The 23,866-nt window shown below is 37.3% G+C and overlaps 1 long non-coding RNA gene across 1 annotated transcript; it reads right to left on the reverse strand.

The window, feature by feature from the left end:
• On the reverse strand, nucleotides 1–23,866 carry LOC125168440 (uncharacterized). The gene is made up of 3 exons (XR_007153138.1): nucleotides 23,838–23,866; nucleotides 19,342–19,458; nucleotides 1–102 (listed from the first exon to the last, which is right to left on the reverse strand). It is a non-coding gene; the product is annotated as an uncharacterized LOC125168440 (long non-coding RNA).

The following is a 23,866-nucleotide window of genomic DNA, read 5'->3' on the forward strand; positions in this document are numbered from 1 at the left end:
AGCTGTTTTTCTTCATCTTCATTTGCATCATCATTATATCATCATCATGGAAAAAAAGCAAGTCTTCCTAACACTGACTTGTGTCAGAGGCCAGCCTAGGATCTATAAGAAATGCACATATAAGGTCATATAACTCTTTCCTTTGCAAATATGCCAAGCTTTACGTCTCCTAACAAGAATTTTATTTTCTTTTTCCCCCTGACTGGCTGAAAGTAGACATTGATTCCAATAAAATTGTTCCTGCTCTGGAACTCTGCTTTGGGTCATTGTCCTCAATAAATTATTTTTAATTTCTTCAAAGAGGGTAAATTTTTGTCTTTAATCTGTATTCCAGTATGGATCCCTTGAGGCAATATAGACATGGAAATCAGAGACAGCTCCCTGACTTCAGATTCCTGGGGTCGAGCCACAGTTGCTACATGTACATGTGACCTTCACACCCCCCAGTTCAATTTCCTTGCCTACAAAATGAAAACACTGAGAATAGCTAACTTCATGAAGCCTTAGGGATCAATAATACAGTGACTTGTGTCTTATCAAAGTAAATGAGTGTTAGCTCTTATTCTAAGTCAAGTTTAGGTAATACATGGTAGGCCCAGTAATACTCAGATTGAGTAACATATTTTTACCTTTTGAATTGTCTTTTTTTTTCAATATATGAAATTTATTGTCAAATTGGTTTCCATACAACACCCAGTGCTCCGTCCAAAAGGTGCCCTCCTCAATACCATCACCCACCCTCCCCTCCCTCCCACCCCCCCCCCACCCCCCATCAACCCTCAGTTTGTTCTCAGTTTTTAAGAGTCTCTTATGCTTTGGCTCTCTCCCACTCTAACCTCTTTTTTTTTTTTTCCTTCCCCTCCCCCATGGGTTTCTGTTAAGTTTCTCAGGATCCACAAAAGAGTGAAACCATATGGTATCTGTCTTTCTCTGTATGGCTTATTTCATTTAGCATCACACTCTCCAGTTCCAGTTCCAGTTCCAGTTCCAGTTGCTACAAAGGGCCATATTTCATTCTTTCTCATTGCCACTTAGTACTCCATTGTGTATATAAACCACAATTTCTTTATCCATTCATCAGTTGATGGACATTTAGGCTCTTTCCATCATGTGGCTATTGTTGAGAATGCTGGTATAAACGTTGGGGTACAAGTGCCCCTATGCATCAGTACTCCTGTATCCCTTGGGTAAATTCCTAGCAGTGTTACTGCTGGGTCATAGGGTAGGTCTGTTTTTAATTTTTTGAGGAACCTCCACACTGCTTTCCAGAGTGTCTGTACCAATTTGCATTCCCACCAACAGTGCAAGAGGGTTCCCGTTTCTCCACACCCTCTCCAGCATCTATAGTCTCCTGATTTGTTCATTTTGGCCACTCTGACTGGCGTGAGGTGATATCTGAGTGTGGTTTTGATTTGTATTTCCCTGATGAGGAGTGACGTTGAGCATCTTTTCATGTGCCTGTTGGCCATCTGGATGTCTTCTTTAGAGAAGTGTCTATTCATGATTTCTGCCCATTTCTTCACTGGGTTATTTGCTTTTTGGGTATGGAGTTTGGTGAGTTCTTTATAGATTTAGGATACTAACCCTTTGTCCGATATGTCATTTGCAAATATCTTTTCCCATTCCGTTGGTTGCCTTTTAGTTTTGTTGGTTGTTTCCTTTGCTGTGCAGAAGCTTTTTATCTTCATGAGGTCCCAGTACTTCATTTTTGCTTTTAATTTTTTTTTTGCTTTTAATTTGCTTTTAATTCCCTTGTCTTTGGGGATATGTCAAGTAAGAAATTGCTATGACTGAGGTCAGAGAGGTCTTTTCCTGCTTTCTCCTCTAGGGTTTTGATTGTTTCCTGTCTCACATTCAGGTCTTTTATCCATTTTGAGTTTATTTTTGTGAATGGTGTGAGAAAGTGGTCTAGTTTCAACCTTCTGCATGTTGCTGTCCAGTTCTCCCAGCACCATTTGTTAAAGAGACTGTCTCTTTCCTGCTTTGTCAAAGATTAGTTGGCCATACGTTTGTGGGTCTAGTTCTGGGGTTCCTATTCTATTCCATTGGTCTATGTGTCTGTTTTTGTGCCAATACCATGCTGTTTTGATGATTACAGCTTTGTAGTAGAGGCTAAAGTCTGGGATTGTGATGCCTCCTGCTTTGGTCTTCTTCAAAATTACTTTGGCTATTTGGGGCCTTTTGTGGTTCCATATGAATTTTAGGATTGCTTGTTCTAGCTTCAAGAAGAATGCTGGTGCAATTTTGATTGGGATTGTATTGAATGTGTAGATTGCTTTGGGTAGAATTGACATTTTGACAATATTTATTTTTCCAATCCATGAGCATGGAATGTTTTTCCATTTCTTTATATCTTCTTCAATTTCCTTCATAAGCTTCCTATAGTTTTCAGCATACAGATCTTTTACATCTTTGGTTAGGTTTATTCCTAGGTATTTTACGCTTCTTGGTGCAATTGTGAATGGGATCAGTTTCTTTATTTGTCTTTCTGTTGCTTCATTATTAGTGTATAAGAATGCAACTGATTTCTGTACCTTGATTTTGATTTTGTATCCTGCGACTTTGCTGAATTCATGTATCTGTTCTAGCAGACTTTTGGTGGAGTCTATCTGGTTTTCCATGAAAAATATCATGCCATCTGCAAAAAGCGAAAGCTTAACTTCATCTTTGCCAATTTTGATGCCTTTGATTTCCTTTTGTTGTCTGATTGCTGATGCTAGAACTTCCAACAGTATGTTAAACAACAGCGGTGAGAGTGGACATCTCTGTCGTGTTTCTTATCTCTGGGAAAAAGCTCTCAGTTTTTCCCCATTGAGGATGATGTTAGCTGCGGGCTTTTCATAAATGGCTTTTATGATGTTTAAGCATGTTCCTTCTATCCCAACTTTCTCGAGGGTTTTTATTAAGAACGTTGCTGAATTTTGTCAAAGGCCTTTTCTGCATTGATTGACAGGATCATATGGTTCTTATCTTTTCTTTTATTAATGTGATGTATCACATTGATTGATTTGCGAATGTTGAACCAGCCCTGCAGCCCAGGAATGAATCCCACTTGATCATGGTGAATAATTCTTTTATAAGCTGTTGAATTCGATTTGATAGGACCTTATTGAGAATTTTTGCATCCATATTCATCAGGGATATTGGCCTGTAGTTCTCTTTTTTTACTGGGTCTCTGTCTGGTTTAGGAATCAAAGTAATGCTGGCTTCATAGAATGAGTCTGGAAGTTTTCCTTCCCTTTCTATTTCTTGGAATAGCTTGAGAAGGATAGGTATTATCTCTGCTTTAAACGTCTGGTAGAACACCCCTGGGAAGCCATCTGGTCCTGGACTCTTATTTGTTGGGAGATTTTTGATAACTGATTCAATTTCTTCTCTGGTTATGGGTCTGTTCAAGATTTCTATTTCCTCCTGATTGAGTTTTGGAAGTGTGTGGGTGTTTAGGAATTTGTCCATTTCTTCCAGGTTGTCCAATTTGTTGGCATATAATGTTTCATAGTATTCCCTGATAATTGTTTGTATCTCTGAGGGATTGGTTGTAATAATTCCATTTTCATTCATGATTTTATCTATTTGGGTCATCTCCCTTTTCTTTTTGAGAAGCCTGGCTAGAGGTTTGTCAATTCTGTTTATTTTTTTAAAAAAACCAACTCTTGGTTTCGTTGATCTGCTCTACAGTTTTTTTAGATTCTATATTGTTTATTTCTGCCCTGATCTTTATTGTTTCTCTTCTTCTGCTGGGTTTAGGCTGTCTTTGTTGTTCTGCTTCTATTTCCTTTAGTTGTGCTATTAGATTTTGTATTTGGGAATTTTCTTGTTTCTTGAGATAGGCCTGGATTGCGGTGTATTTTCCTCTCAGGACTGCCTTCGCTGCATCCCAAGCGTTTGGATTGTTGTATTTTCATTTTCGTTTGTTTCCATATATTTTTTAATTTCTTCTCTAATTGCCTGGTTGACCCACTCATTCTTTAGTAGGGTGTTCTTTAACCTCCATGCTTTTGGAGGTTTTCCAGACTTTTTCTTGTGGTTGATTTCAAGCTTCATAGCATTGTGGTCTGAAAGTATGCATGGTATGATCTCATTTCTTGTATACTTATGAAGGGCTGTTTTGTGACCCAGTATGTGATCTATCTTGGAGAATGTTCCATGTGCACTCAAGAAGAAAGTATATTCTGTTGCTTTGGGATGCAGAGTTCTAAATATATCTGTCAAGTCCATCTGATCCAATGTATCATTCAGGGCCCTTGTTTCTTTATTGACCGTGTGTCTAGATGATCTATCCATTTCTGTAAGTGGGGTGTTGAAGTCCCCTGCAATTACCACATTCTTATCAATAAGGTTGCTTTTGTTTATGAGTAATTGTTTTATATATTTGGGGGCTCCGGTATTTGGCGCATAGACATTTATAATTGTTAGCTCTTCCTGATGGCTAGACCCTGTGATTATTGTATAATGCCCTTCTTCATGTCTTGTTACAGCCTTTAATTTAAAGTCTAGTTTGTCTGATATAAGTATGGCTACTCCAGCTTCCTTTTGACTTCCAGTAGCATGATAAATAGTTCTTCATCCCCTCACTTTCAATCTGAAGGTGTTCTCAGGTCTAAAATGAGTCTCTTGTAGAGAGAAAATATATTGGTCTTGTTTTTTTATCCATTCTGATACCCTATGTCTTTTGGTTGGAGCATTTAGTCCATTTACATTCAGTGTTATTATAGAAAGATACAGGTTTAGAGTCATTGTGGTGTCTGTAGGTTTCATGCTTGTATCGATGTCTCTGGTACTTAGTTTCACAGGATCCCCCTTAGGATCTTGTAGGGCTGGTTTAGTGGTGACGAATTTCTTCATTTTTTGTTTGTTTGGGAATACCTTTATCTCTCCTTCTATTCTAAATGACAGACTTGCTGAATAAAGGATTCTCGGCTGCATATTTTTTCTGTTCACCACATTGAAGATTTCCTGCCATTCCTTTCTGGCCTGCCATGTTTCAGTAGAGAGATCGTTCACGAGTCTTATAGGTCTCCCTTTATATGTTAGAGCGTGTTTATCCCTAGCTGCCTTCAGAATTTTCTCTTTATCCTTGTATTTTGCCAGTTTCACTATGACATGTCACACAGAAGATGGATTCAAGTTACGTGAAGGGAGTTCTCTGTGCCTCTTGGATCAGTGCCTTTTTCCTTACCCAGTTCAGGGAAATTCTCAACTATTATTTCTTCAACTACACCTTCAGCACCTTTCCTTCTCTCTCCTCCTCTGGAATACCAATTATGCGTAGATTAATTCTTTTTAGTGCATCACGTAGTTTTCTAATTCTTCCCTCATACTCCTGGATTTTTTTATCTCTCTTTTTCTCAGCTTCCTCTTTTTCCATAATTTTATCTTCTAGTTCACCTATTCTCTCCTCTGCCTCTTCAATGCAAGCTGTGGTTGTCTCCATTTTATTTTTAGCTCGTTTATAGCATTTTTTAGCTCCTCCTGACTGTTCCTTAGTCCCTTGATCTCTGTAGCAAGAGATTCTCTGCTGTCCTCTATACTGTTTTCAAGCCCGGTGATTAATTTTATGACTATTATTTTAAATTCACTTTCTGTTATATTGTTTAAATCCTTTTTGATCAGTTCGTTAGCTGTCGTTATTTCCTGGAGATTCATTTGAGGGGAATTCTTCCGTTTGGTCATTTTGGATAGTCCCTGGTGTGGTGCGGGACTGCGGGGCACTTCCCCTGTGCTGTCTTGAATAACTTGCGTTGGAGGGTGCGGCTGCAGTCAGACCTGGTGTCTGCCCCCAGCCCACCACTGGGGCCACAGTCAGACTGGTGTGTGCCTTCTCTTCCCCTCTCCTAGGGGCGGGATTCACTGTGGGGTGGCCTGGCCTGTCTGGGCTACCTGTACACTGCCAGGCTTGTGGTGCTGGGGATCTGGCGTATTAGCTGGGGTGGATCAGCAAGGTGCACAGGGGCAGAAGGGGCAGGCTCAGCTCGCTTATCCTTTGGTGATCTGCTTCAGGAGGGGCCCTGTGGCACTGGGAGTGAGTCAGACCCGCCAGAGGGATGGATCCGCAGAAGCACAGCGTTGGGTGTTTGCGTGGTGCAAGCGAGTTCCCTTTGGGATTTTGGCTGGGGATGTGCGAGGGACATGGCGCTGGTGAGTGCCTTTGTTCCCCGCCAAGCTGAGCTCTGTCGTCTGAGGCTCAACAAGTCTCCCTCCCGTTGTCCTCGAGCCCTCCCGCTCTCTGAGCAGAGCTGTTAGCTTATAACCTTCCAGATGTCAAGTCCTGCTTGCTGTTGGAACACACTCCATCCGGCCCCTCCGCTTTTGCAAGCTGGACTCGGGGACTCTGCTTGGCCCGCGGGCTGCTCTTCCGCCCCAGCTCCCTCCCGCCAGTCCGTGTAGTGTGCACCGCCTCGCGGCCCTTCCTACCGTCTTCCGTGGGCCTCTCATCTATGCTTGGCTCCAGAGAATCCGTTCTACTAATCTTCTGGCAGTTTTCTGGGTTAGTTAGGCAGGTGTAGGTGGAATCTAAGTGATCCGCAGGACGCGGTGAGCCCAGCATCCTCCTACGCCGCCATCTTCCCTCCTAAATCCTTGAATTATCTTATAAATTAGAGGAACTTCTTAAGAATAATCCCCAAAATGAGTTATATAATTGTAACAAGTATATGAACTTCCCAGATTATTGTCCTTAAAAGGATAGCATTCATTATACATAATAGTTATACTGGATAATGCTTTAAACTTTTTTTGTTTGTTTGTTTGTTGTTTGTTTTAAGTTACAACTTCTCATTGCTTGGGAGGCTTCCCTGCCCTCTTAGAGTTGACAATCTACAAAGGATTTAAACAGATTTGAAATGTTTAATGAAGGAGTTGGGTGACTACACTGGGTATGTGATACGGGTGTGTGCATCTTTGGAAGCCAGGGAGGAGTAATGTTCATAAGAGAACATTTGACTCTTGAGGTTTCATAAATTTATTTAGTAGCAGTTCTAGATGGTACTTTTACATTCCATTTTATCATAAATTTTGCTCTAGTATGTTGTTTCTTTCTGCACATTTTGAAAGCTGAGTGGAAAATTCTACCCTATCTAATAGGTATTCATAGGACAGTTTTCTTCAAGGCATCCTGGTCCTAACACCATTGGCGTTGTTTCCTGATATTTTAAAAGTTCTTTGGTCGACAGGGTTGCTTATTATTTGCTTAACTCCCTGGGAACTGTGCACTTAAACCATAAACCCCTCTCTTCTAAACAGGGCCTCACATTACCACTTTTGCCAAAGGCCAGGAAGGATTTATCGTGGTGCTACATCATGCATTTGAATATGAACTGACATAGATATATAATACGGTTTAGTGGAAATAGTTGATGTTGTCTGAATGATAACTCTTGACCTGAGAAGCTCTGAAGTAATGAAAGGGGGATAAATTTGCATGATTTGTGCCATAAGCAATATTTATAATGTAAGAGGGCTTTAAAGATTAATACATTCCCACAGCTACACATGAAAGGCACAGGAAAGGTTACTCGATGATCATCCAAGTGCACTATTTATTTGCAATGCTTTCATCTAAAATATTTTCTTAGTTTTTTTTCCTTTCCCCCATTAATTTAGTATACAAAGGGGACATTGATATCTCCCCAATTTCAAAATATTCTCAGCAAGTTTAACTCTTTTAATCAAAGAGAAGAGGCACTTGTTGAAGAAATAGTTGATTGATTGCCTCTCATTAGTTAAATGGCCTACGGTATTTTGTAAGTTCTTATATCATTAACTCCTTATTTTGAGAATCAAATAGCTTGAAGTATTTTTCACGAAATAGTTACATTATTGCTTTATCTAATTATCAATGTGTTGAAGAAAAATTGATTTATAAATCCCCTAAGAAGGTATATAATTAAAGAGCTTGAGAATTCAAGTCTGAGGTAGACAAAACACTTAAAGATAGTCCTCAGAATAATATCTTCTGAATTACTTCTCCATACACTTTTAACTTTCTATCTAAATATATGGAAAGTTTCCAAAATGGCTTCATCCTCCCTATTTTTCCCATCGAAAAATTAAACGATCGTAGGTGAACTGCTAAAATGAAAAGGTTGGTGAGAAGAAGCATTAAAGAAAGGGTTCAACAGAAATTTATGCATTAAGTCAGCTTTAATCCCTATGGATATTGTGGTTTTGATCCCTTTGGCAAATGATGTTGTTAAAATATAGTTGTGTCCGCCTGCTTCCAAAACAGCTGAAACTAATTGAAAAGCAAAGACTCCTGTCAGTCAAACATTAGATTTTCTTCATAGTGTCAAAATGCTTTCACTGAAGATACAGAGGAGAATGTTTATTCTAGAAATGCGCACAGAGGATGAAAAGCCTGCCTGCCACACTGGCTTACACAGTAGCCTGTTTCCATCATAAGCCTTGTGTAAGGGACCTATTTTCATCCTCTTTTTGGCAGATTATATCTCAATGAGAAAAGAATCGTGGATATTATGACTTACTTTATAATATTCCTCTGAGGGAAAAATAAATTCATTCTCCCTTATCTCATGTCTCATGAAGCATGATCTAATATTGCTTCCATTTTACAAATGAGGGAGATTATGTAGGAAATTTAGCCAGGCTAATACAAGAAATAAGCAGAACCAGAACTAGAGATCTCGTACCTTTTTAAATTTTTCTTACATATTTGACAGTAATTTTCTCTGGGATCAGCTGCAAAATCTTGAAGAGTAATTTAAGAAAAATATTTCTATTTTCCTTTCAGAGGCTCACAGAGCATGTAAAAACGACAGTTAATTAAGGATAATCACTTGGACCCATTTTAGGGTTTTTAAGAACAGTAAGATTTGTACAATGTAAAAATATATCTAATAATTAAGTTATTATAGCAAATAAAATGGTTCCAGATTAAATTATTTCCCAAGCATTATGCTCTTGACTTAAAATGGAAAGACTGTTTTTCTCCAGATGGTCTCTGTTTCATCCTAGAAGCTTTGAAGGATAAGCTTGCTTACTGCCACTATGAACATCTATTTTCAGTTGAGCACTATAGACTCCCTGGAAAGATCTCTCAGCTTTATTAACCTAAACTTAATAGGAAAATTCGCATTATCTCTACTTTGTTTCCATCACACCTGACAGCATATACTATAGCTAAAATTCCATGCTATAGAATCAGTCAGTTCTAAAGTTTTACTCTTTAGTTGCATATTGGGTACACCACTGCCCTCTTGAAGCATAACGATGTACATATTTGTAAAACAAAGATAACACTGCTCTTGTGTTACAAAGTTATTGTTAGGATTTGAATAATAAAATGCACGATGACGTTGAGCCCTATGACAGGCTCTGCACAGACAGTGTGAAGCCTGCTTGGGATTCTGTCTCTCTCTCTCTCTCTCTCTCTCTCTCTCTCTCTTTCTCTCTCAAAATAAATGATATAGAAATTAAAAAAAAAATCTTCCCATAAACAGAATTCCAGAGCCAGAAGGCTTCCCAAGGGAATTCTACCAGACATTTAAAGAAGAGTTACTACCTATTCTTCTCAAAATGTTACAAAAAATAGAAATAGAAGGAGAACTTCCAAACTCATGCTATGAAGCTGGAATTACCTTGATTCCAAAACCAGACAAAGATCCCACTAAAAAGGAGAATTATAGGCCAATACTCCTGATGAACATGGATGCAAAAATTCTCAGCAAGATAGTAGCAAATCGAATTCAGCAGTACATTAAAAATAATTATTCACTATGATCAAGTGGTATTTATTCCTGGGTTGCAGGACTGGTTCAATACTCACAAATCAATCAACGCAATATATCACATTAATAGAAGAAAGAATGGGAAACATACGATCCTGTCAATTGATGCAGATAAATAATTTGAGAAAATACAGCATCCATTCTTGATAAAAATTCTCAACAAAGTAGGGATAGATCGCATATACCTCAACATCATAACAACCATAAACAAAAGACCCACAGCTCATATCACCCGCAATGTGGAAAAATAGAGACTCTCCCCTATGGTCGGGAACAAGACAAGGATATCCATTCTTACCATTACTATTTAACATAGTGTTTAAAGTCTAACTTCAGCAATAAAACAACAAAAAGAAATCAAAGGCAACCAAATTGGCAAGGAAGAAGTCAAACTTTCACTGTTTGCAGATGACATGATCCTCTGTAGATAACCCCAAAGACTCCACCAAAGAATTACTAGAACTAAGACATGAATTCAGCAAAGTCACAGTATATAAAATCAACATGCAGAAACCTGTTTCATTTCAATACACCAAAAACAAAGCAGCAGGAAAAGAAATCAAGGAATCTATCCCATTTGCAATTGCACCAAAAACAAGATACCTAGAAATAAACCTAACCAAACAGGTAAAAGATCTGTACTCTGAATACTATAGAACACTTAGGAAAGAAATTGAAGAGGTCACAAACAAATGGAAAAGAATTCCGTACTCATGGACTGGAAGAAAAAACATTGTTAAACTACCCAAAGCAATCTACACATTAAAAAAAATAATGTTTTTTATTTATTTTTGAGAGACAGAGAATAAGCGGGGGAGGGGCAGAGAAAGAGGAAGACACAGAATCTGAAGCAGGCTCCAGGTCCTGAACTGTCAGCACAGAGCCCAATGCAAGGATGGAACCCACAAACCATGAGATCATGACCTGAGCTGAAGTCAGACACTTAACCAAGCCACCCAGGTGCCCCAAGCAATCTGCACATTTAATGCAATCCCTATCAAAATACCACAAGCAGTTTTGCAGAGCTAGAATAAACAACCTTAAAATTTGTATGGAACCAAATAAGACCCCGAATAGCCAAAACAATCCTGGAAAAGAAAAACAAAAGTGGAGGCATCATGATTCCAGATTTCAAGCTGTATTACAAAACTGTACTCATCAAGGCAGTATGGTACAGTCACTAAAACAGACAGATCAATGGAACATAATAGAAAATCCAGAAAGGGACCCCAAACTATTTGGTCAACTAATCTCTGAAAAGCAGGAAAGATTATCCAAGGCAAAATACAGTCCCTTCAACAAACGATGTTGGGAAAAATGGATGGTAACATGCAGAAGAATGAAACTGGACCATTTTCTTACACCATACACAGAAATAAATTAAAAATGGATGAAAGACCTCAATGTGAGACAGGACACCATCGAAGTCCTAGAGGAGAACACAGGCAACAACCTCTTTGACCTCGGCTGGGGTAACTTCTTACCAGATATGTCTTCTGAAGCAAGGGAAACAAAAGCAAAAATGAACTATTGTTACTTCATCAAGATAAAAAAGCTTCTGCATGGTGAAGAAAACAATAAACAAAGCTAAAAGGCAGCTTGTGGAATGTGAGAAGACATATGCAAATGACATATCTCATAAAGGGTTAGTATCCAAAATTTATAAAGAACTTCTCAAACTCAACCCCCCCCAAAAAAAAAAACCCAAATAACTCAGTTAAGAAATGGGCAGAAGACATAGTATAGACACTTTTCCAAAGAAGACATCCAGATGGCTACAGACACAAGAGAAGATGTTCAACATCGCTCATTATCAGGGAAATACCAATCAAAACCATGATGAGGTATCACCTCACACCTGTCAGAATGACTGAAATTAACAAAATGAGAAACAAAAGATACTGGCAAGGATGCAGAAAAAGGGCAACCCTCCTGCGTTGTTGGTGGGAATGTGAACTGGTGCAGCCACTCTGAAGAACAGTATCGAGGTTCCTTAAACTAAAGCTAGAACTACCCTATGGTACAGCAATTGCACTGTTAGGTATTTACTCAAAAGATACAAAAAACACAGGTTCAAAGGGGTACATGTACCCCGTTGTTTACAGTAGCCAAACTATGGAGAGAGCCCAAATGTCCATTGACTGATGAATGGAGAAAGAAGAGGTGCTGTGTGTGTGTGTGTGTGTGTGTGTGTGTGCGCACGCGCGCGCACGCACGTGTGATGGAAGATTACCCAGCCATCAAAAAGAGTGAAATCTTGCCATTTGCAGTGACATGGATGGGGCTAGAAGTGAAGTTAAGTCCATCAGAGAAACACAAATACCATGTGATTTAACTCACATGCATAATTTAAGAAACAAACCATATGAATATATGTAAATGGGGCGAAAGAGAAGAGAGGGAAACAAACCACAAGAGACTCTTCATGATAGAGAACAAACTATGGGTTGACAGAGGAAGATGGGTAGGAGATGGGCCAGAAGAGTGATGGGTACTAAGGAGGCACTTGTTGTGATGAGCACTGGGTGTTTTATGTAAAGAATAAATCACTGAATTCTACAAAGAAAATAAAAAATAAAATAAAAAATAAAAATTTCTGTTGTCTTACAAATAAATAAAAATAATTCATTCTGCAACTTCGAATGAATATAATGTAGATGAAAGTACTTTAAACTTTAAACATGTGCCAAGTTAAGAAGTTAAAGCTCATACTGGGAATAAGAGCTGGCTCTTATTATGGTGTCCCAGTGCATAATACTGTAATATTTAGTTGCATTTATGTACTTGAAATGACAATGTGATTTTGAAAATGCCCTGGAATACAGTAATTTGCAGATGGATATGATCTGCTTATAAACAAGAGCTACTGTTAGGAGGATTCTATGTCTCCTAAAAGCTGTCGTGGCCTGTCATGAAGAATATGAATAAATGTAAAGAAAATAATCATGGAAAAATAATCACTCGCACAAATATCATGCTGCCAGCATCACGGATCCCCATTAGGAATGAGGAGGTCAGCTTGAAGAACTCAGGTAGGGCGAGAATAATTTTTATTATTTCTTTTCACTCCCAAACTGAACTTTCACCGTTCTGAACGAGGAGTCTTGAAATTCAACCTCCCTTCTAGGGCTTTAATAAACATAGGCAAGGTTTATTTCCATTTCTTTCAGAGTCTGGAGTGAAAAATGTTCAAACACCACATGAAAGACCTTGCTCATAGGATTTCCAGCTGAGACTGGAGCCTGAAGTGCTGAAAATTCTCACAAGAGATCCAGGCCTTCATGATATTTCCAGACAAACCCGAATGTCCCAGGGGACAGGGGTAAACTTAAGGTGAGCATTTGGAGGCTCTCACTGGTATACCCAGTTCCTTTCCAGTTTGTCCCACACAAAGGGTAGCCATGGAGAGCTCTAGACAAGTTTTCTGGATGATAGTTTGCATTTGCTGCATTATTGACATCATTCACTATGCTCCGGATAGGAAAGGAATGGATATTTTTCACTTAATGTCAAATGTTAACTACATTGTGGAAGATGGAGCTTCCTCCTTTTTTTTTTTTTTTTTTCTTTCAATGACCTCTCTTCAACAAGAGCTGGTGGAAAATGAAGCGTTACCTGCCTTAATAGTTTGAATCTCCTGCACAGGGTGCTTCAGTGATATTTTAGAGTCTATTAAGAGGGACTCAAAATTACACAGCAGGAAGGCAACACCAGATAATTCCCTATAAGCTCTGTTTCCTAGATCATGAAAAAGAAAAATAGGAGAAGTGTGTTACTTATTAGTTTCTTCTGTTGTTGCTCTGTTGATGTAAGATATGCTCTTCCTTACTAACAAATTATTAGGTTTATCAATGGCATAACCAAGTAAATGGCCATAAGTGTTAAAGAAATGGGATTCATATAAAGTCATGATTATTGAAATAATAGGGCAGGTAAATATAGACTTTAGTTTTAAAAGTAAGATATATTGTAACAATATTTTAAGATATGTTGGTAACTTTTCTTAAGAAATAATCACTATTTTAAATGATTTTTTAAATTGTTTTAAATCAATTTTCAATGATTTGTTTTTTAAAAGCAAATGATTGTTTTTAAAATAATGTACTAGGGAGGGGCACCTGGGTGGCTCAGTCGGTTAAGCCTCTGACTTCAGCTCAGGTCATGAACTCGCAATCTGTGAGTTCGATCCCCCTGTCGGTCTCTGTGCTGACAGCTTGGAGCCTGGAGCCTGCTTCGGATTCCTGGAGCCTGCTCTCTCTGCCCCTGCCCTGCCCACGCTCTGTCTCTCTTTGTCTCTCAAAAATACATAAACGTTAAAAAAAAATTAAAATAGTGTGATAGGGAAAACATAAGCACGTGATTCCTTTCATACTCAAACTTCTTTGGGGATGTATGTATCCTTGCATCATAAACATTTTTATTGATAACCTAATTTCATACTCCACCATCATCTAGAGGTTGACCTTGTCAGGCACAAAACTCTGGGAAAAAGAGCGCTTTCCCTGTGATGTTTGTTTTAGAATGTGAAACAGAGAATTTATACATAAGAATGATTTTATTGATTTCTATTTGACTTTGAGCTATAGTAAAAAACACAAAGATGTTACAGAGGCATGCAAGCACAGATTTATATATGGATACTCATTATATCATTTCTAACTAAATCTCGTCTTTTGAAAGATAGCTCTCTTCCTAGGATATATTGAGTTTATTTTAAAGCAGTCTTGATTTTATGTCTGTGGCATCAAATTAAGCAGAATAAATACTATAATGTTTAAATTCTATCTTAAATCATATCCTAATGTTACTGTGGGCAAAAACATGAGTAAAAGGACAGACAATAGTGTCACATTTGTTTATATATATATATATATCCAGGATACAAAATTTACTTCTGGTTATAAACTTTCTTATACTCTTCCCAGAATGGTTGATAACTGATGTTTGGCAAATGGATATACAAGACAGGTGGGATGGGCTATTAAATGTGCGGGTGCAGGCGGAAAAAAAAATTTATTTTTCTTATGACTTCATGCTTAACCCCATCCTCTTCATTCAGTCTTCTGACCACATATACTTTCCCCCCTCTCGCCTCATTGGTTGAAATACCAATTCTCATATATTTTCTTATCATTTCACTTAACAAAATGTTAGTGCTGCTAGAGTAAGCAACATCCAGGTTTGCCCAAAACTGAGGAGTTTCCTGAGATGTGGGACTCTCGGTGCTAAAGCCTGGAATAACTAACTGGGATGGTTAGTCAACCTAAATGAACAACCTAGAAATCATGTGCCTCCCTCAGGTCTAACTTCCTCAGGTCTAACTCAGACTCAAACCTCTCCTTTGCGAGAGGCTCTTATGGTCTGATTTTGCCTTATTTCTCACCTTGCTATTCTACTGCTTTCCCACTCACAAAGCTGCATTTGGCTGCCCCAGGTTTGACTTGGAAAGGGACAGAAAGGTCAGCCAAAACTGGTTCAGGTGAAATCTGTATCAGTGACCTCTGAAAGGACCCTGCCTTTTCTTACATCCTTGAAATCAATTTCACCAGATGCAAAGGAAAGATCTCACTCATTTATTCTTCCTAATACTCCCCTACAGAATGTCAAGGATTTGGGAAGAATTTGCTTCATTTTGTCTTGCAATAATTCATTCTCATGTTCAGGAAATGCAGTGCAAATGAAGTATGCATTAGCCACAAGCTATGTTGCCCTAATGTGAGTCTTCCAGAAGACCTCAAGAACTGAGGATGGCCCATTGAGATATATTGTTGATGTTGGATTTATCCCCTTGACAAGTTTTTAAGAATAATGTGAAAACCTTCTATTTATTGGGGAAGAGGAGAGAGAGGGGGATGACTAGGGAGAATTGTGGGCTCCCAGCTACAGTTCTTCTGTTACCGAACAAGGGATGATCTTAAGCAATGATCGCACTGCCTTTCACTGGTTGAGAAAGAAATGTCAATTACTGATAAATAAAAGTGAGCCTTTCCTTCTGGACCCATGATTATAAATTGTCTGTGGGGTCTGTCAGTTTGTAGACAATCTGGGAAACTCACAACCATGGAAAGATTCATATTTTAAAATATTATCAAAGGCATCCACACTTAACTGTCAAGACAAAAGCTCCCTGGAAGGGCAAACAATCAAGTCCCAGATTTCTAAGAGTCTCTTTATTTTTTTCTCCCATGTTTATCCACTTCTCTTCTGGATTGTTTCAGGATTTTGAATTTCCTCCTGATTGCTTAACTGACTTTGCCTTTACCATTCCACAGTACTTCCAAAAATAGTGTTCACACTTGGATGTGAATCTTTTTGAGAAATCAGGACATTTCCTATAATGATTGAGTGAAATTTAAGATGAATCTTAGATATAAATTCAAGCTCACTCCATGAGATTGAAAAACAAGGCTAGATCTCAGCTTATTATATTGGCTATGTTTATACCTAAATTGATTTCAACCCAAGTTTTGACTATTTTCTATACTTATATAAATAATTTCAAATGTTTTCTGCTACAGGAACTTAAGTCACATTTTATAAAAATAGACAATATTTGAAAAGAAGAAGGTATTAATCTCATACCGATTACTACTTACCATTCAATTCTTATCACTCAGTGGGGAGGTGTTTATCTTTGGTCAACAGAACTGGCCTACAGTCTGACTTGTAAAATAGGTCTAAAATAACTGGGGTGATCCTTTATTTTTTCTCTAAAGCAAAGCAGTTTTAAAATGAATAGGATCACTAAAAATATTTAAAATCAAATAATTTGGGGGACACCTGGGTGGTTCAGTTAGTTAAGCATCCAACTTCAGCTCAGGCCATGATTTGATGGTTTGTGAGTTCAAGCCCCACACTGGGCTCTTTGCTGACAGCTCAGAGCCTGAAGCCTGCTTCGGATTCTGTGTCCCTCTCTCTGCCTCTTGCCCACTAATACTCTGTCTCTGTTTCTGTCTCTCTGTCTCTGTCACACAAGTAAATAAACATTTAAAAAATTTAAAAAATTATAATAAATAATAAAATAAAATAATTTTTAACATTTGGTGATCCAAAAATTATTTTAATATGTTGGTAGATCTATAAATTAGTCTTAATAAAGTTTTCATTTCAGAAATAAAAATACCCATAACATAATTAGTTATTATAAAGAAAAACAAGAAAGTTCATTATATTGATATCCATATTCATATTATATCATATTACATTACATGTATATATTGATATGTACATATATAATGTATACTATATAATTACATATTATATGTTATATTAATATTATTTTTGTATTTATGGTTTTATATTGATATTCTCAACATTTAAGAATAAGTTGGTTAATTGCTCTTGAGTCTTATTTCTACAATTAAAACAGAGTCTTAATCATATTTTAGTTTCTTAGCCATTCAGAAATATCTCAGTGGAATTTTTTCTAATGAATACATGTTGACATGGTTTTATTATTTTAATATTTTTGTAAAATTATTTGCAACTTTCTTCAAAATTGAACTTTATGGCTACTAAATAAATACGTACGTAGGTATATATATACCACATACATAAATGAATAAACTAACAAATAAATCTTCAATTGATTGTTTTCTGTAGATCATAATGTTTTTAACTCTGTAGGTGTTAGGATACTTACCAAACTCACAGCACGTTTTGCTGAGAGAATATTCTCCTTTTAAATTTTATTTAAATATAAATTAAATCCTACAATAATTAATTTTACAAGGAAGACTTGCCAAATTAATTATTGCCATTTATTCTTTCAAATGTTTTGCAAAATATAGATATTGCACTACCAAAGGCTTTCTCAATTTCAAACTAAAGACAAGCAAAAGAGCTTTTGGCTTTTGGTTGGGAGAAGGCCAAGGTGCAACTCTCTTTGGTCCTCTGGAATCGACACCATGCTGCCTAAATTCGACCCCAAGAAGATCAAAGTCATAATGCCATGTCTGCCCTGGCCCCAAGATCCAGGCCACTGGGTCTGTCTCTAAAAATGGTAGGTGAAAGGGGCACCTGGGTGGCGCAGTCGGTTGGGCGTCCGACTTCAGCCAGGTCACTATCTCGCGGTCCGTGAGTTCGAGCCCCGCGTCAGGCTCTGGGCTGATGGCTCAGAGCCTGGAGCCTGTTTCCGATTCTGTGTCTCCCTCTCTCTCTGCCCCTCCCCCGTTCATGCTCTGTCTCTCTCTGTCCCAAAAATAAATAAACGTTTAAAAAAAAAATTAAAAAAAAAATGGTAGGTGATGACATCGCCACGGCAACTGGTGATTGGAAGGATCTGAGGATGACAGTGAAACTGACAGTTCAGAACAGACAGGTCCAGATTGAAGAGCTACCTTCTGCCTCTGCCCTGATTATCAAAGCCCTCAAGGAACTGCCAAGAGACAGAAAGAAGCAGAAAAACATTAAGCACGGTGGAAATAATCACTTTTGATGAGTTTGTCAACGTTGCCTGACAGAGGCAGCACCAATCTTTAGCCAGAGAACTCTCTGGAACCATTTAAGAGATCCTGGAGACTCCCCGATCTGTGGCTGCAATGGTGATGACTGTGACCCTCATGATATGATAGGAGACCTGAATAGTGGTGCAGTGGAATGCCCAGCTAGTTAAGAACTAGAAATGAAAATAATATTTCAAAGGATCATTTGACAACCTAAAACAAAGAACAACAAAAAAAGACAAGCAAAAGAATGTGAAAATATGAGAAAATATGTATGTATTTTTGAAGTACTTTTTGGCATTCAAGGTCAGCTTCATCTCAGACTTCTCTTATTTAGTTATCCTAGACTTATGTATATCAAATAATTATAAATATAGGCAACTATAGTAACTAGAGCATCCCTATGTCATGGACACAGTTATAAGTTATGTCTACACACAAAATAAACAACCCTTAAGTACATTTCTGCTCCAAATCTCTTAATTTCTATATATTCCATTGTTATCAAACTAAGTTTCTGATTTTTTTTTTACTTTAAACTGAATTTGACATGCATATTGTCACCTCAAAACCAAATAATTCTATCATCTATTGAACTTTTTAATTGAATTGCAACAGCATTCACAATGTTTTGTTTTCAGCAAAATGCACATCAAAGACTTTAATTCTATTAATAGAATTAAAAACGTTAAACCGTTATGAAATTAGTCCATTTTCTAATTAAATCATCTCCTACAGTGACATTAATCTGGCATATCTAACTATTTGCAAAGTCCTATTAACAGTCGAACACATTAACAGAGATTGTTTTATTTTCTTGTGCATTCCCAGGAAAACTTGAAGCAGAAAGTAAGAGACGTTAATTTAGAACAGTCGCTTGATGTAAATGAAATGTCAAGCTTCACAGGATGGTATGTAAATGCACTTTCCATAGCTATATGTGTTTAATAGCTGTGATTGTCATAGTCTCCTAAATAGTGTATTAGTTATGTCTTGCTGCAGAATACATTTTCTCAAAATTTTAGTTGAAACAGCTCAGTTTTTGAGTGTTGAAAGTCTAGGAACAGATTAACTGGGTGGTTCTGGCTCCGGATCTCTCACAAGGTTGTAATCAAGCTGTTGGCAGGGTCTGCAATTATTTGAAGACTCACCTAGGGCTGGAGAATTTGCTAGCGTGCTCACTTCCATAGTAGCTGGCAGGCCACAGTTCCTGTCTGGCTATTGGCCAGAGGCTTTAGTCTCTCCCTATGTGAGCCTCTTCATAGCAGCTGTTTTCCCCAGAACAAGAAGAGAGAGAAAGAGAGAGGAAAAAAGAGAGAGAATGAGTAGGTGCTCAAGATGAAAATCATAATCTTTTCTAACCTAATGTTGAATGTGACATGCCATCATTTCTGCTGTTTGTCATACTGACCAGCCTTTGTATGGAGGGGACTATACTTGGGTAGGAATACCAGGAGACAGAGGTCACTGGGCACCTTCACAGAGGCTAGGCCAACTTGGAAACACAACTACTAACTTTTTGTTTTTATTTATTTTTTGTATTATTTAAATACTAGTTAGTTAACATATAGTGTAATAATGATTTCAGGAATACAGTTTAGTGCTTGTTCACTTACATACAACACCCAGTGCTCATCCCAACAAGTGTCCTCCTTAATGTCCATCACCCATTTAGCCCATCCCCCACCCAATACCCTGCCAGCAACCCTCCGTTTGTTCTCTGCATTTAAGAGTCTCTTATGATTTGTCGCCCTCTCTGTTTTTATCTTATTTTTCTTCCCTTCCCCTATGTTCATCTGTTTTGTTTCTGAAATGCCACAGATGAGTGAAGTCATATGATATTTGTCTTTCTCTGACTGACTTATTTTGCTTAGCACTCTAACTTTGAAAGTAGATGAAAATGTGAAAATTCTAGATTTCAACTGGCATAGGTGTCACCGCACTCCTTGTGGAGTGTGGAAAAGGTTAACTGACATTTGCACAAAAACACACGTATTGTCAACTTTCCAGAGAAACAGAAAATGCAGTGTCTAATTTTTTTCTCAAATATTTATTTTTGTTTTCTTGAATTCATTGCAATCAAAAGAGTTCTTTAAAAAAAATGTGTTGCCTCACAATGAAATAAATAGCTTTAGAATGATGTCATGTAAATAATGACCAAAAAAACTCCAGAGCAAGTGTGTTCAGACAGCTATCTCTGTTTGACGGCTCAACAGCCAAGCCTGCATCCCCACGCATATCACGGAGAAACCAAATCTACAATTCTTCAGACTCAGCACTGAGCCATCAAATGGTGACCAGGCAAACTTGTGCCTACTGCAGGCTGAAGCATGGACAGTGATGTGACCAGCTGGTGCAAGTGGCCAGCCAGGGTGAAGAAGTTATTTCAGCCCCCTTCCTCCAAGGAGAGCACAAGAGTTAACTCCCCCTCACTGCTGGTGTCTCAGAGTACTAGTTATTTTATTCAAGTGTGCTTCAAGAAGAGTTTAGTGCTTTGGGTAAAGGGCAGAGAGAATAGGGATAGATATAGGTAATCATCCTTTAGATATAAGCACCTTTTACAGTGAGAACTCTGTTAAGTGCATGTGATTCTCCTAAATTATTATGGAGACCACGCGAGAAACTAGGAGTATTACCAAACCCATCTTAATTTATCATTGTGTAATCATAAGCAAAATGCAATGGTGCACTAATAATGCTTTATTTAAAGGAAATAAAAATCCAGAACAGATGCTAAACCGAATGGCATCCCAGGCTGATAGCAATACACCCAGATTGTCCTGGAAAAGTCAGTGTACCATCACTGATCACTTTAATAGCCTTATATTTTGGCTAAGGAGTGGAGCTGAATGTCTGTTCCCATACATATTATGAGGATAGCATTTCTAAAATATTTCATGGTAGTAATTAATCTGTGACCAATATCGTTCCTGGTAAATGCATTATCACAAACTGGAAGTCATAGGAAGAGTGGCAAAGATTGGGCTAAAAGTATCTGTTTTTTATATCCGTTTCGTTTGAAAATGCAAACCATAAAGTCATTCCAGTCATACTATGTTTGTCTCAGAAATAGGGATACTTTCATACTATGAGAGGATGTTTTTAATAAGGGTGTAAACATTAGATTAGTAGAAAGATGGTAAACAATTTGAACAAACATCAAGTAATAAATGGCTGTTTGGGCAGATGTTAATTACATACCAATTTCTAATACTTTAAAGAGTGTTTGATAAGCTTGGAGACATTTTGAGTCATTTCCATGAGAATCTTGGTATGTCTCCAAAGAGGAATTAAAATTCAGGGAATAGAATTCCCACTGGATAGTCATGAGACCTGAGATACACCCTCTCTCTGATGTTAATACGTGATTCAGTCAAGAGAATACTGCATTTCCTCAATCTAATGGCTCATAAGCTCTACAAGTTTGTTTTTTTTCCAATACTACACTGTATGTTAACTAACTTGAATTTAAATAAATATATTTAAAAACAAGTAAAAGTTATTTTTTTAAAAAGTACCATTATGGGGGCACCTGAGTGGCTCAGTCAGTTGAACATCTGACTCTTAATTTTGGCTCAGGTCACGATCCCAGATCCCATAATTGTGGGATGATCGAATCCCACATCAGATTCTGCACTGAGCATGGAGCCTGCTTAAAATTTTGTCTCCCTCTCTCCCTCGCCCCTCTTCCCTACTTGTGCTCTAACAGAGAAATAAATAAATAAATAAATAAATAAATAGATAGATAGATAGATAGATAGATAGATAGATAGATAGATAAATAAATGTACCATTATGAAAAATTTCAAGCACAAAGAAAATCTATGCACCTACTACTAAAATTTAACAAATGCAGAAATTTTATCATGGGAATTGATGGGTTGGGAGAATTTTCAGTATTACTAAATACTAATAGTTGAACTCTAGTACACATTACAGCAATATAGTCTTACTTGTTTTTTCCAGAATTAGATTTTTCTATCAATTTATGTAGTATATTTTTGTATTAATTTTAATTTACCTAGTATTAGAAACTGAGCATGTATTAATATAGTTATGGAACTGCAGGGTTTTCATTTCTGTCTTAGCTGTTCATATCCTTTACGCTTTTACTGATGTATTTACCTATTTCTTCATGGGAAGAGATATCTTACAGGTGTTGTTTAGTAATTCTTTTACGCCAAAACAATTCAAATATTCTTTTCAAGTCAGTATTTGTCCTTTGTGCCTCTGGCTTATTTTACTCAGCATACATTCTCCAGGTTCATCCACATGTTCACAAATTAAAGGATTTTCTTTTTTTTTAAGGTGTAATGATATTCTGTTGAATCGATATACACATTTTCTTTATCCATTCACCCATCAATAGATATTTAGTTGGTTCCCATGTCTTAGCTATTATAAATAATGCTGCATGCAACATGGAGTGCCTATATCTTTTCAATATCCTGATTTCAGTTCTTTTGTCTTGTCAGATCATATTAATTCTATTTTTAAGTTTTTTGAGAACTCTCTGTATTCCTTTCCAAAGCAGCTGCAACCTTTTACATTCTTAGCAGTAGTGTACAAGGGTTCCAGTTTTCCCATAATCTCACCAACATCTGTTGTTGTTGTTTCCATCATTATTATTATTATTATTATTGCTTTAATAATAGCCATCCTAAGTTGTGTGGTGTGAGATGATATTCATTATAGTTTTGATTTGCATTACCTCAGTAATACATGATGTTGAACATCATTTCTTATACTTGTGGGCCATTTGTATGCCTTTGTGGAGAAGTGTCTATTCAGTTCCTTTTCCCATTTTTAAATTGGATTATTATTAATATTATCTTTCTACTGAGTTGCAGAAGATTTTTATGTATTTTGGAAATACTTTTCAGACACATGGTTTGGAAATATTTTCTTGCATATTGTAGGTTTCCTTTTCGTTCTGTTGTTTCCTTTGCTGTGAATTTTTTTTTTTTTTTTTTTAGTTTGACATAGTCACACCTGTCAGTTTTGCTTTTGTTGCCTGAGCTTTTGATGTCAGAACCAAGAAGTCATTGCCAACACCTATGTCAAGAAAAGTGTTCCTTTTGTTTTCTTCTAGGAGTTTTACAGTTGCAGATCTTACATTTTTAAGACTTTAATCCATTTAGAGTTGAGTTTTGTGTAAGATAAGAATCCACTTGTATTTTTTTTTTTATATTCAGTAGTTTATCCCATACCTTTTGTGGAAGAGACTATCCATTCCCCATTGTGTGTTCTTAGCACTCTTGTCAAAGATCAGTTGATCATATATGCACAGGTTTATTTGTGGCTCTCTATGTGGTTTTCTTATATTGCCAGCATTATCAACTACACTTGTTGGTAGAAATATTATATAAATATATAAGGATATATATGTATGTATAGATATAGATATAGATATATATGAAATCTGTTTTAGTCATGATCATAGTAAGTGTATTGCTCTTATTAATATGAAATATAACTTTCTGTGACTCTTGCATTTTCTCATTATTTGGACACAAATGTATGGTAATGACTATTTATATCCATCCTCCACTCACCTGCCCCTCAATATCTTTGGCATCACTAGCTTGGAAGATGATAAGCAAAGAGATACCCATACGGTTAAAAATATTGTGCCTCAAATCCTTACCAGCCTCCCATTCTTTTGCTTGATCTCTC

Source organism: Prionailurus viverrinus, chromosome B3 (assembly GCF_022837055.1).
Source record: "Prionailurus viverrinus isolate Anna chromosome B3, UM_Priviv_1.0, whole genome shotgun sequence".
NCBI lineage: Eukaryota > Metazoa > Chordata > Mammalia > Carnivora > Felidae > Prionailurus > Prionailurus viverrinus.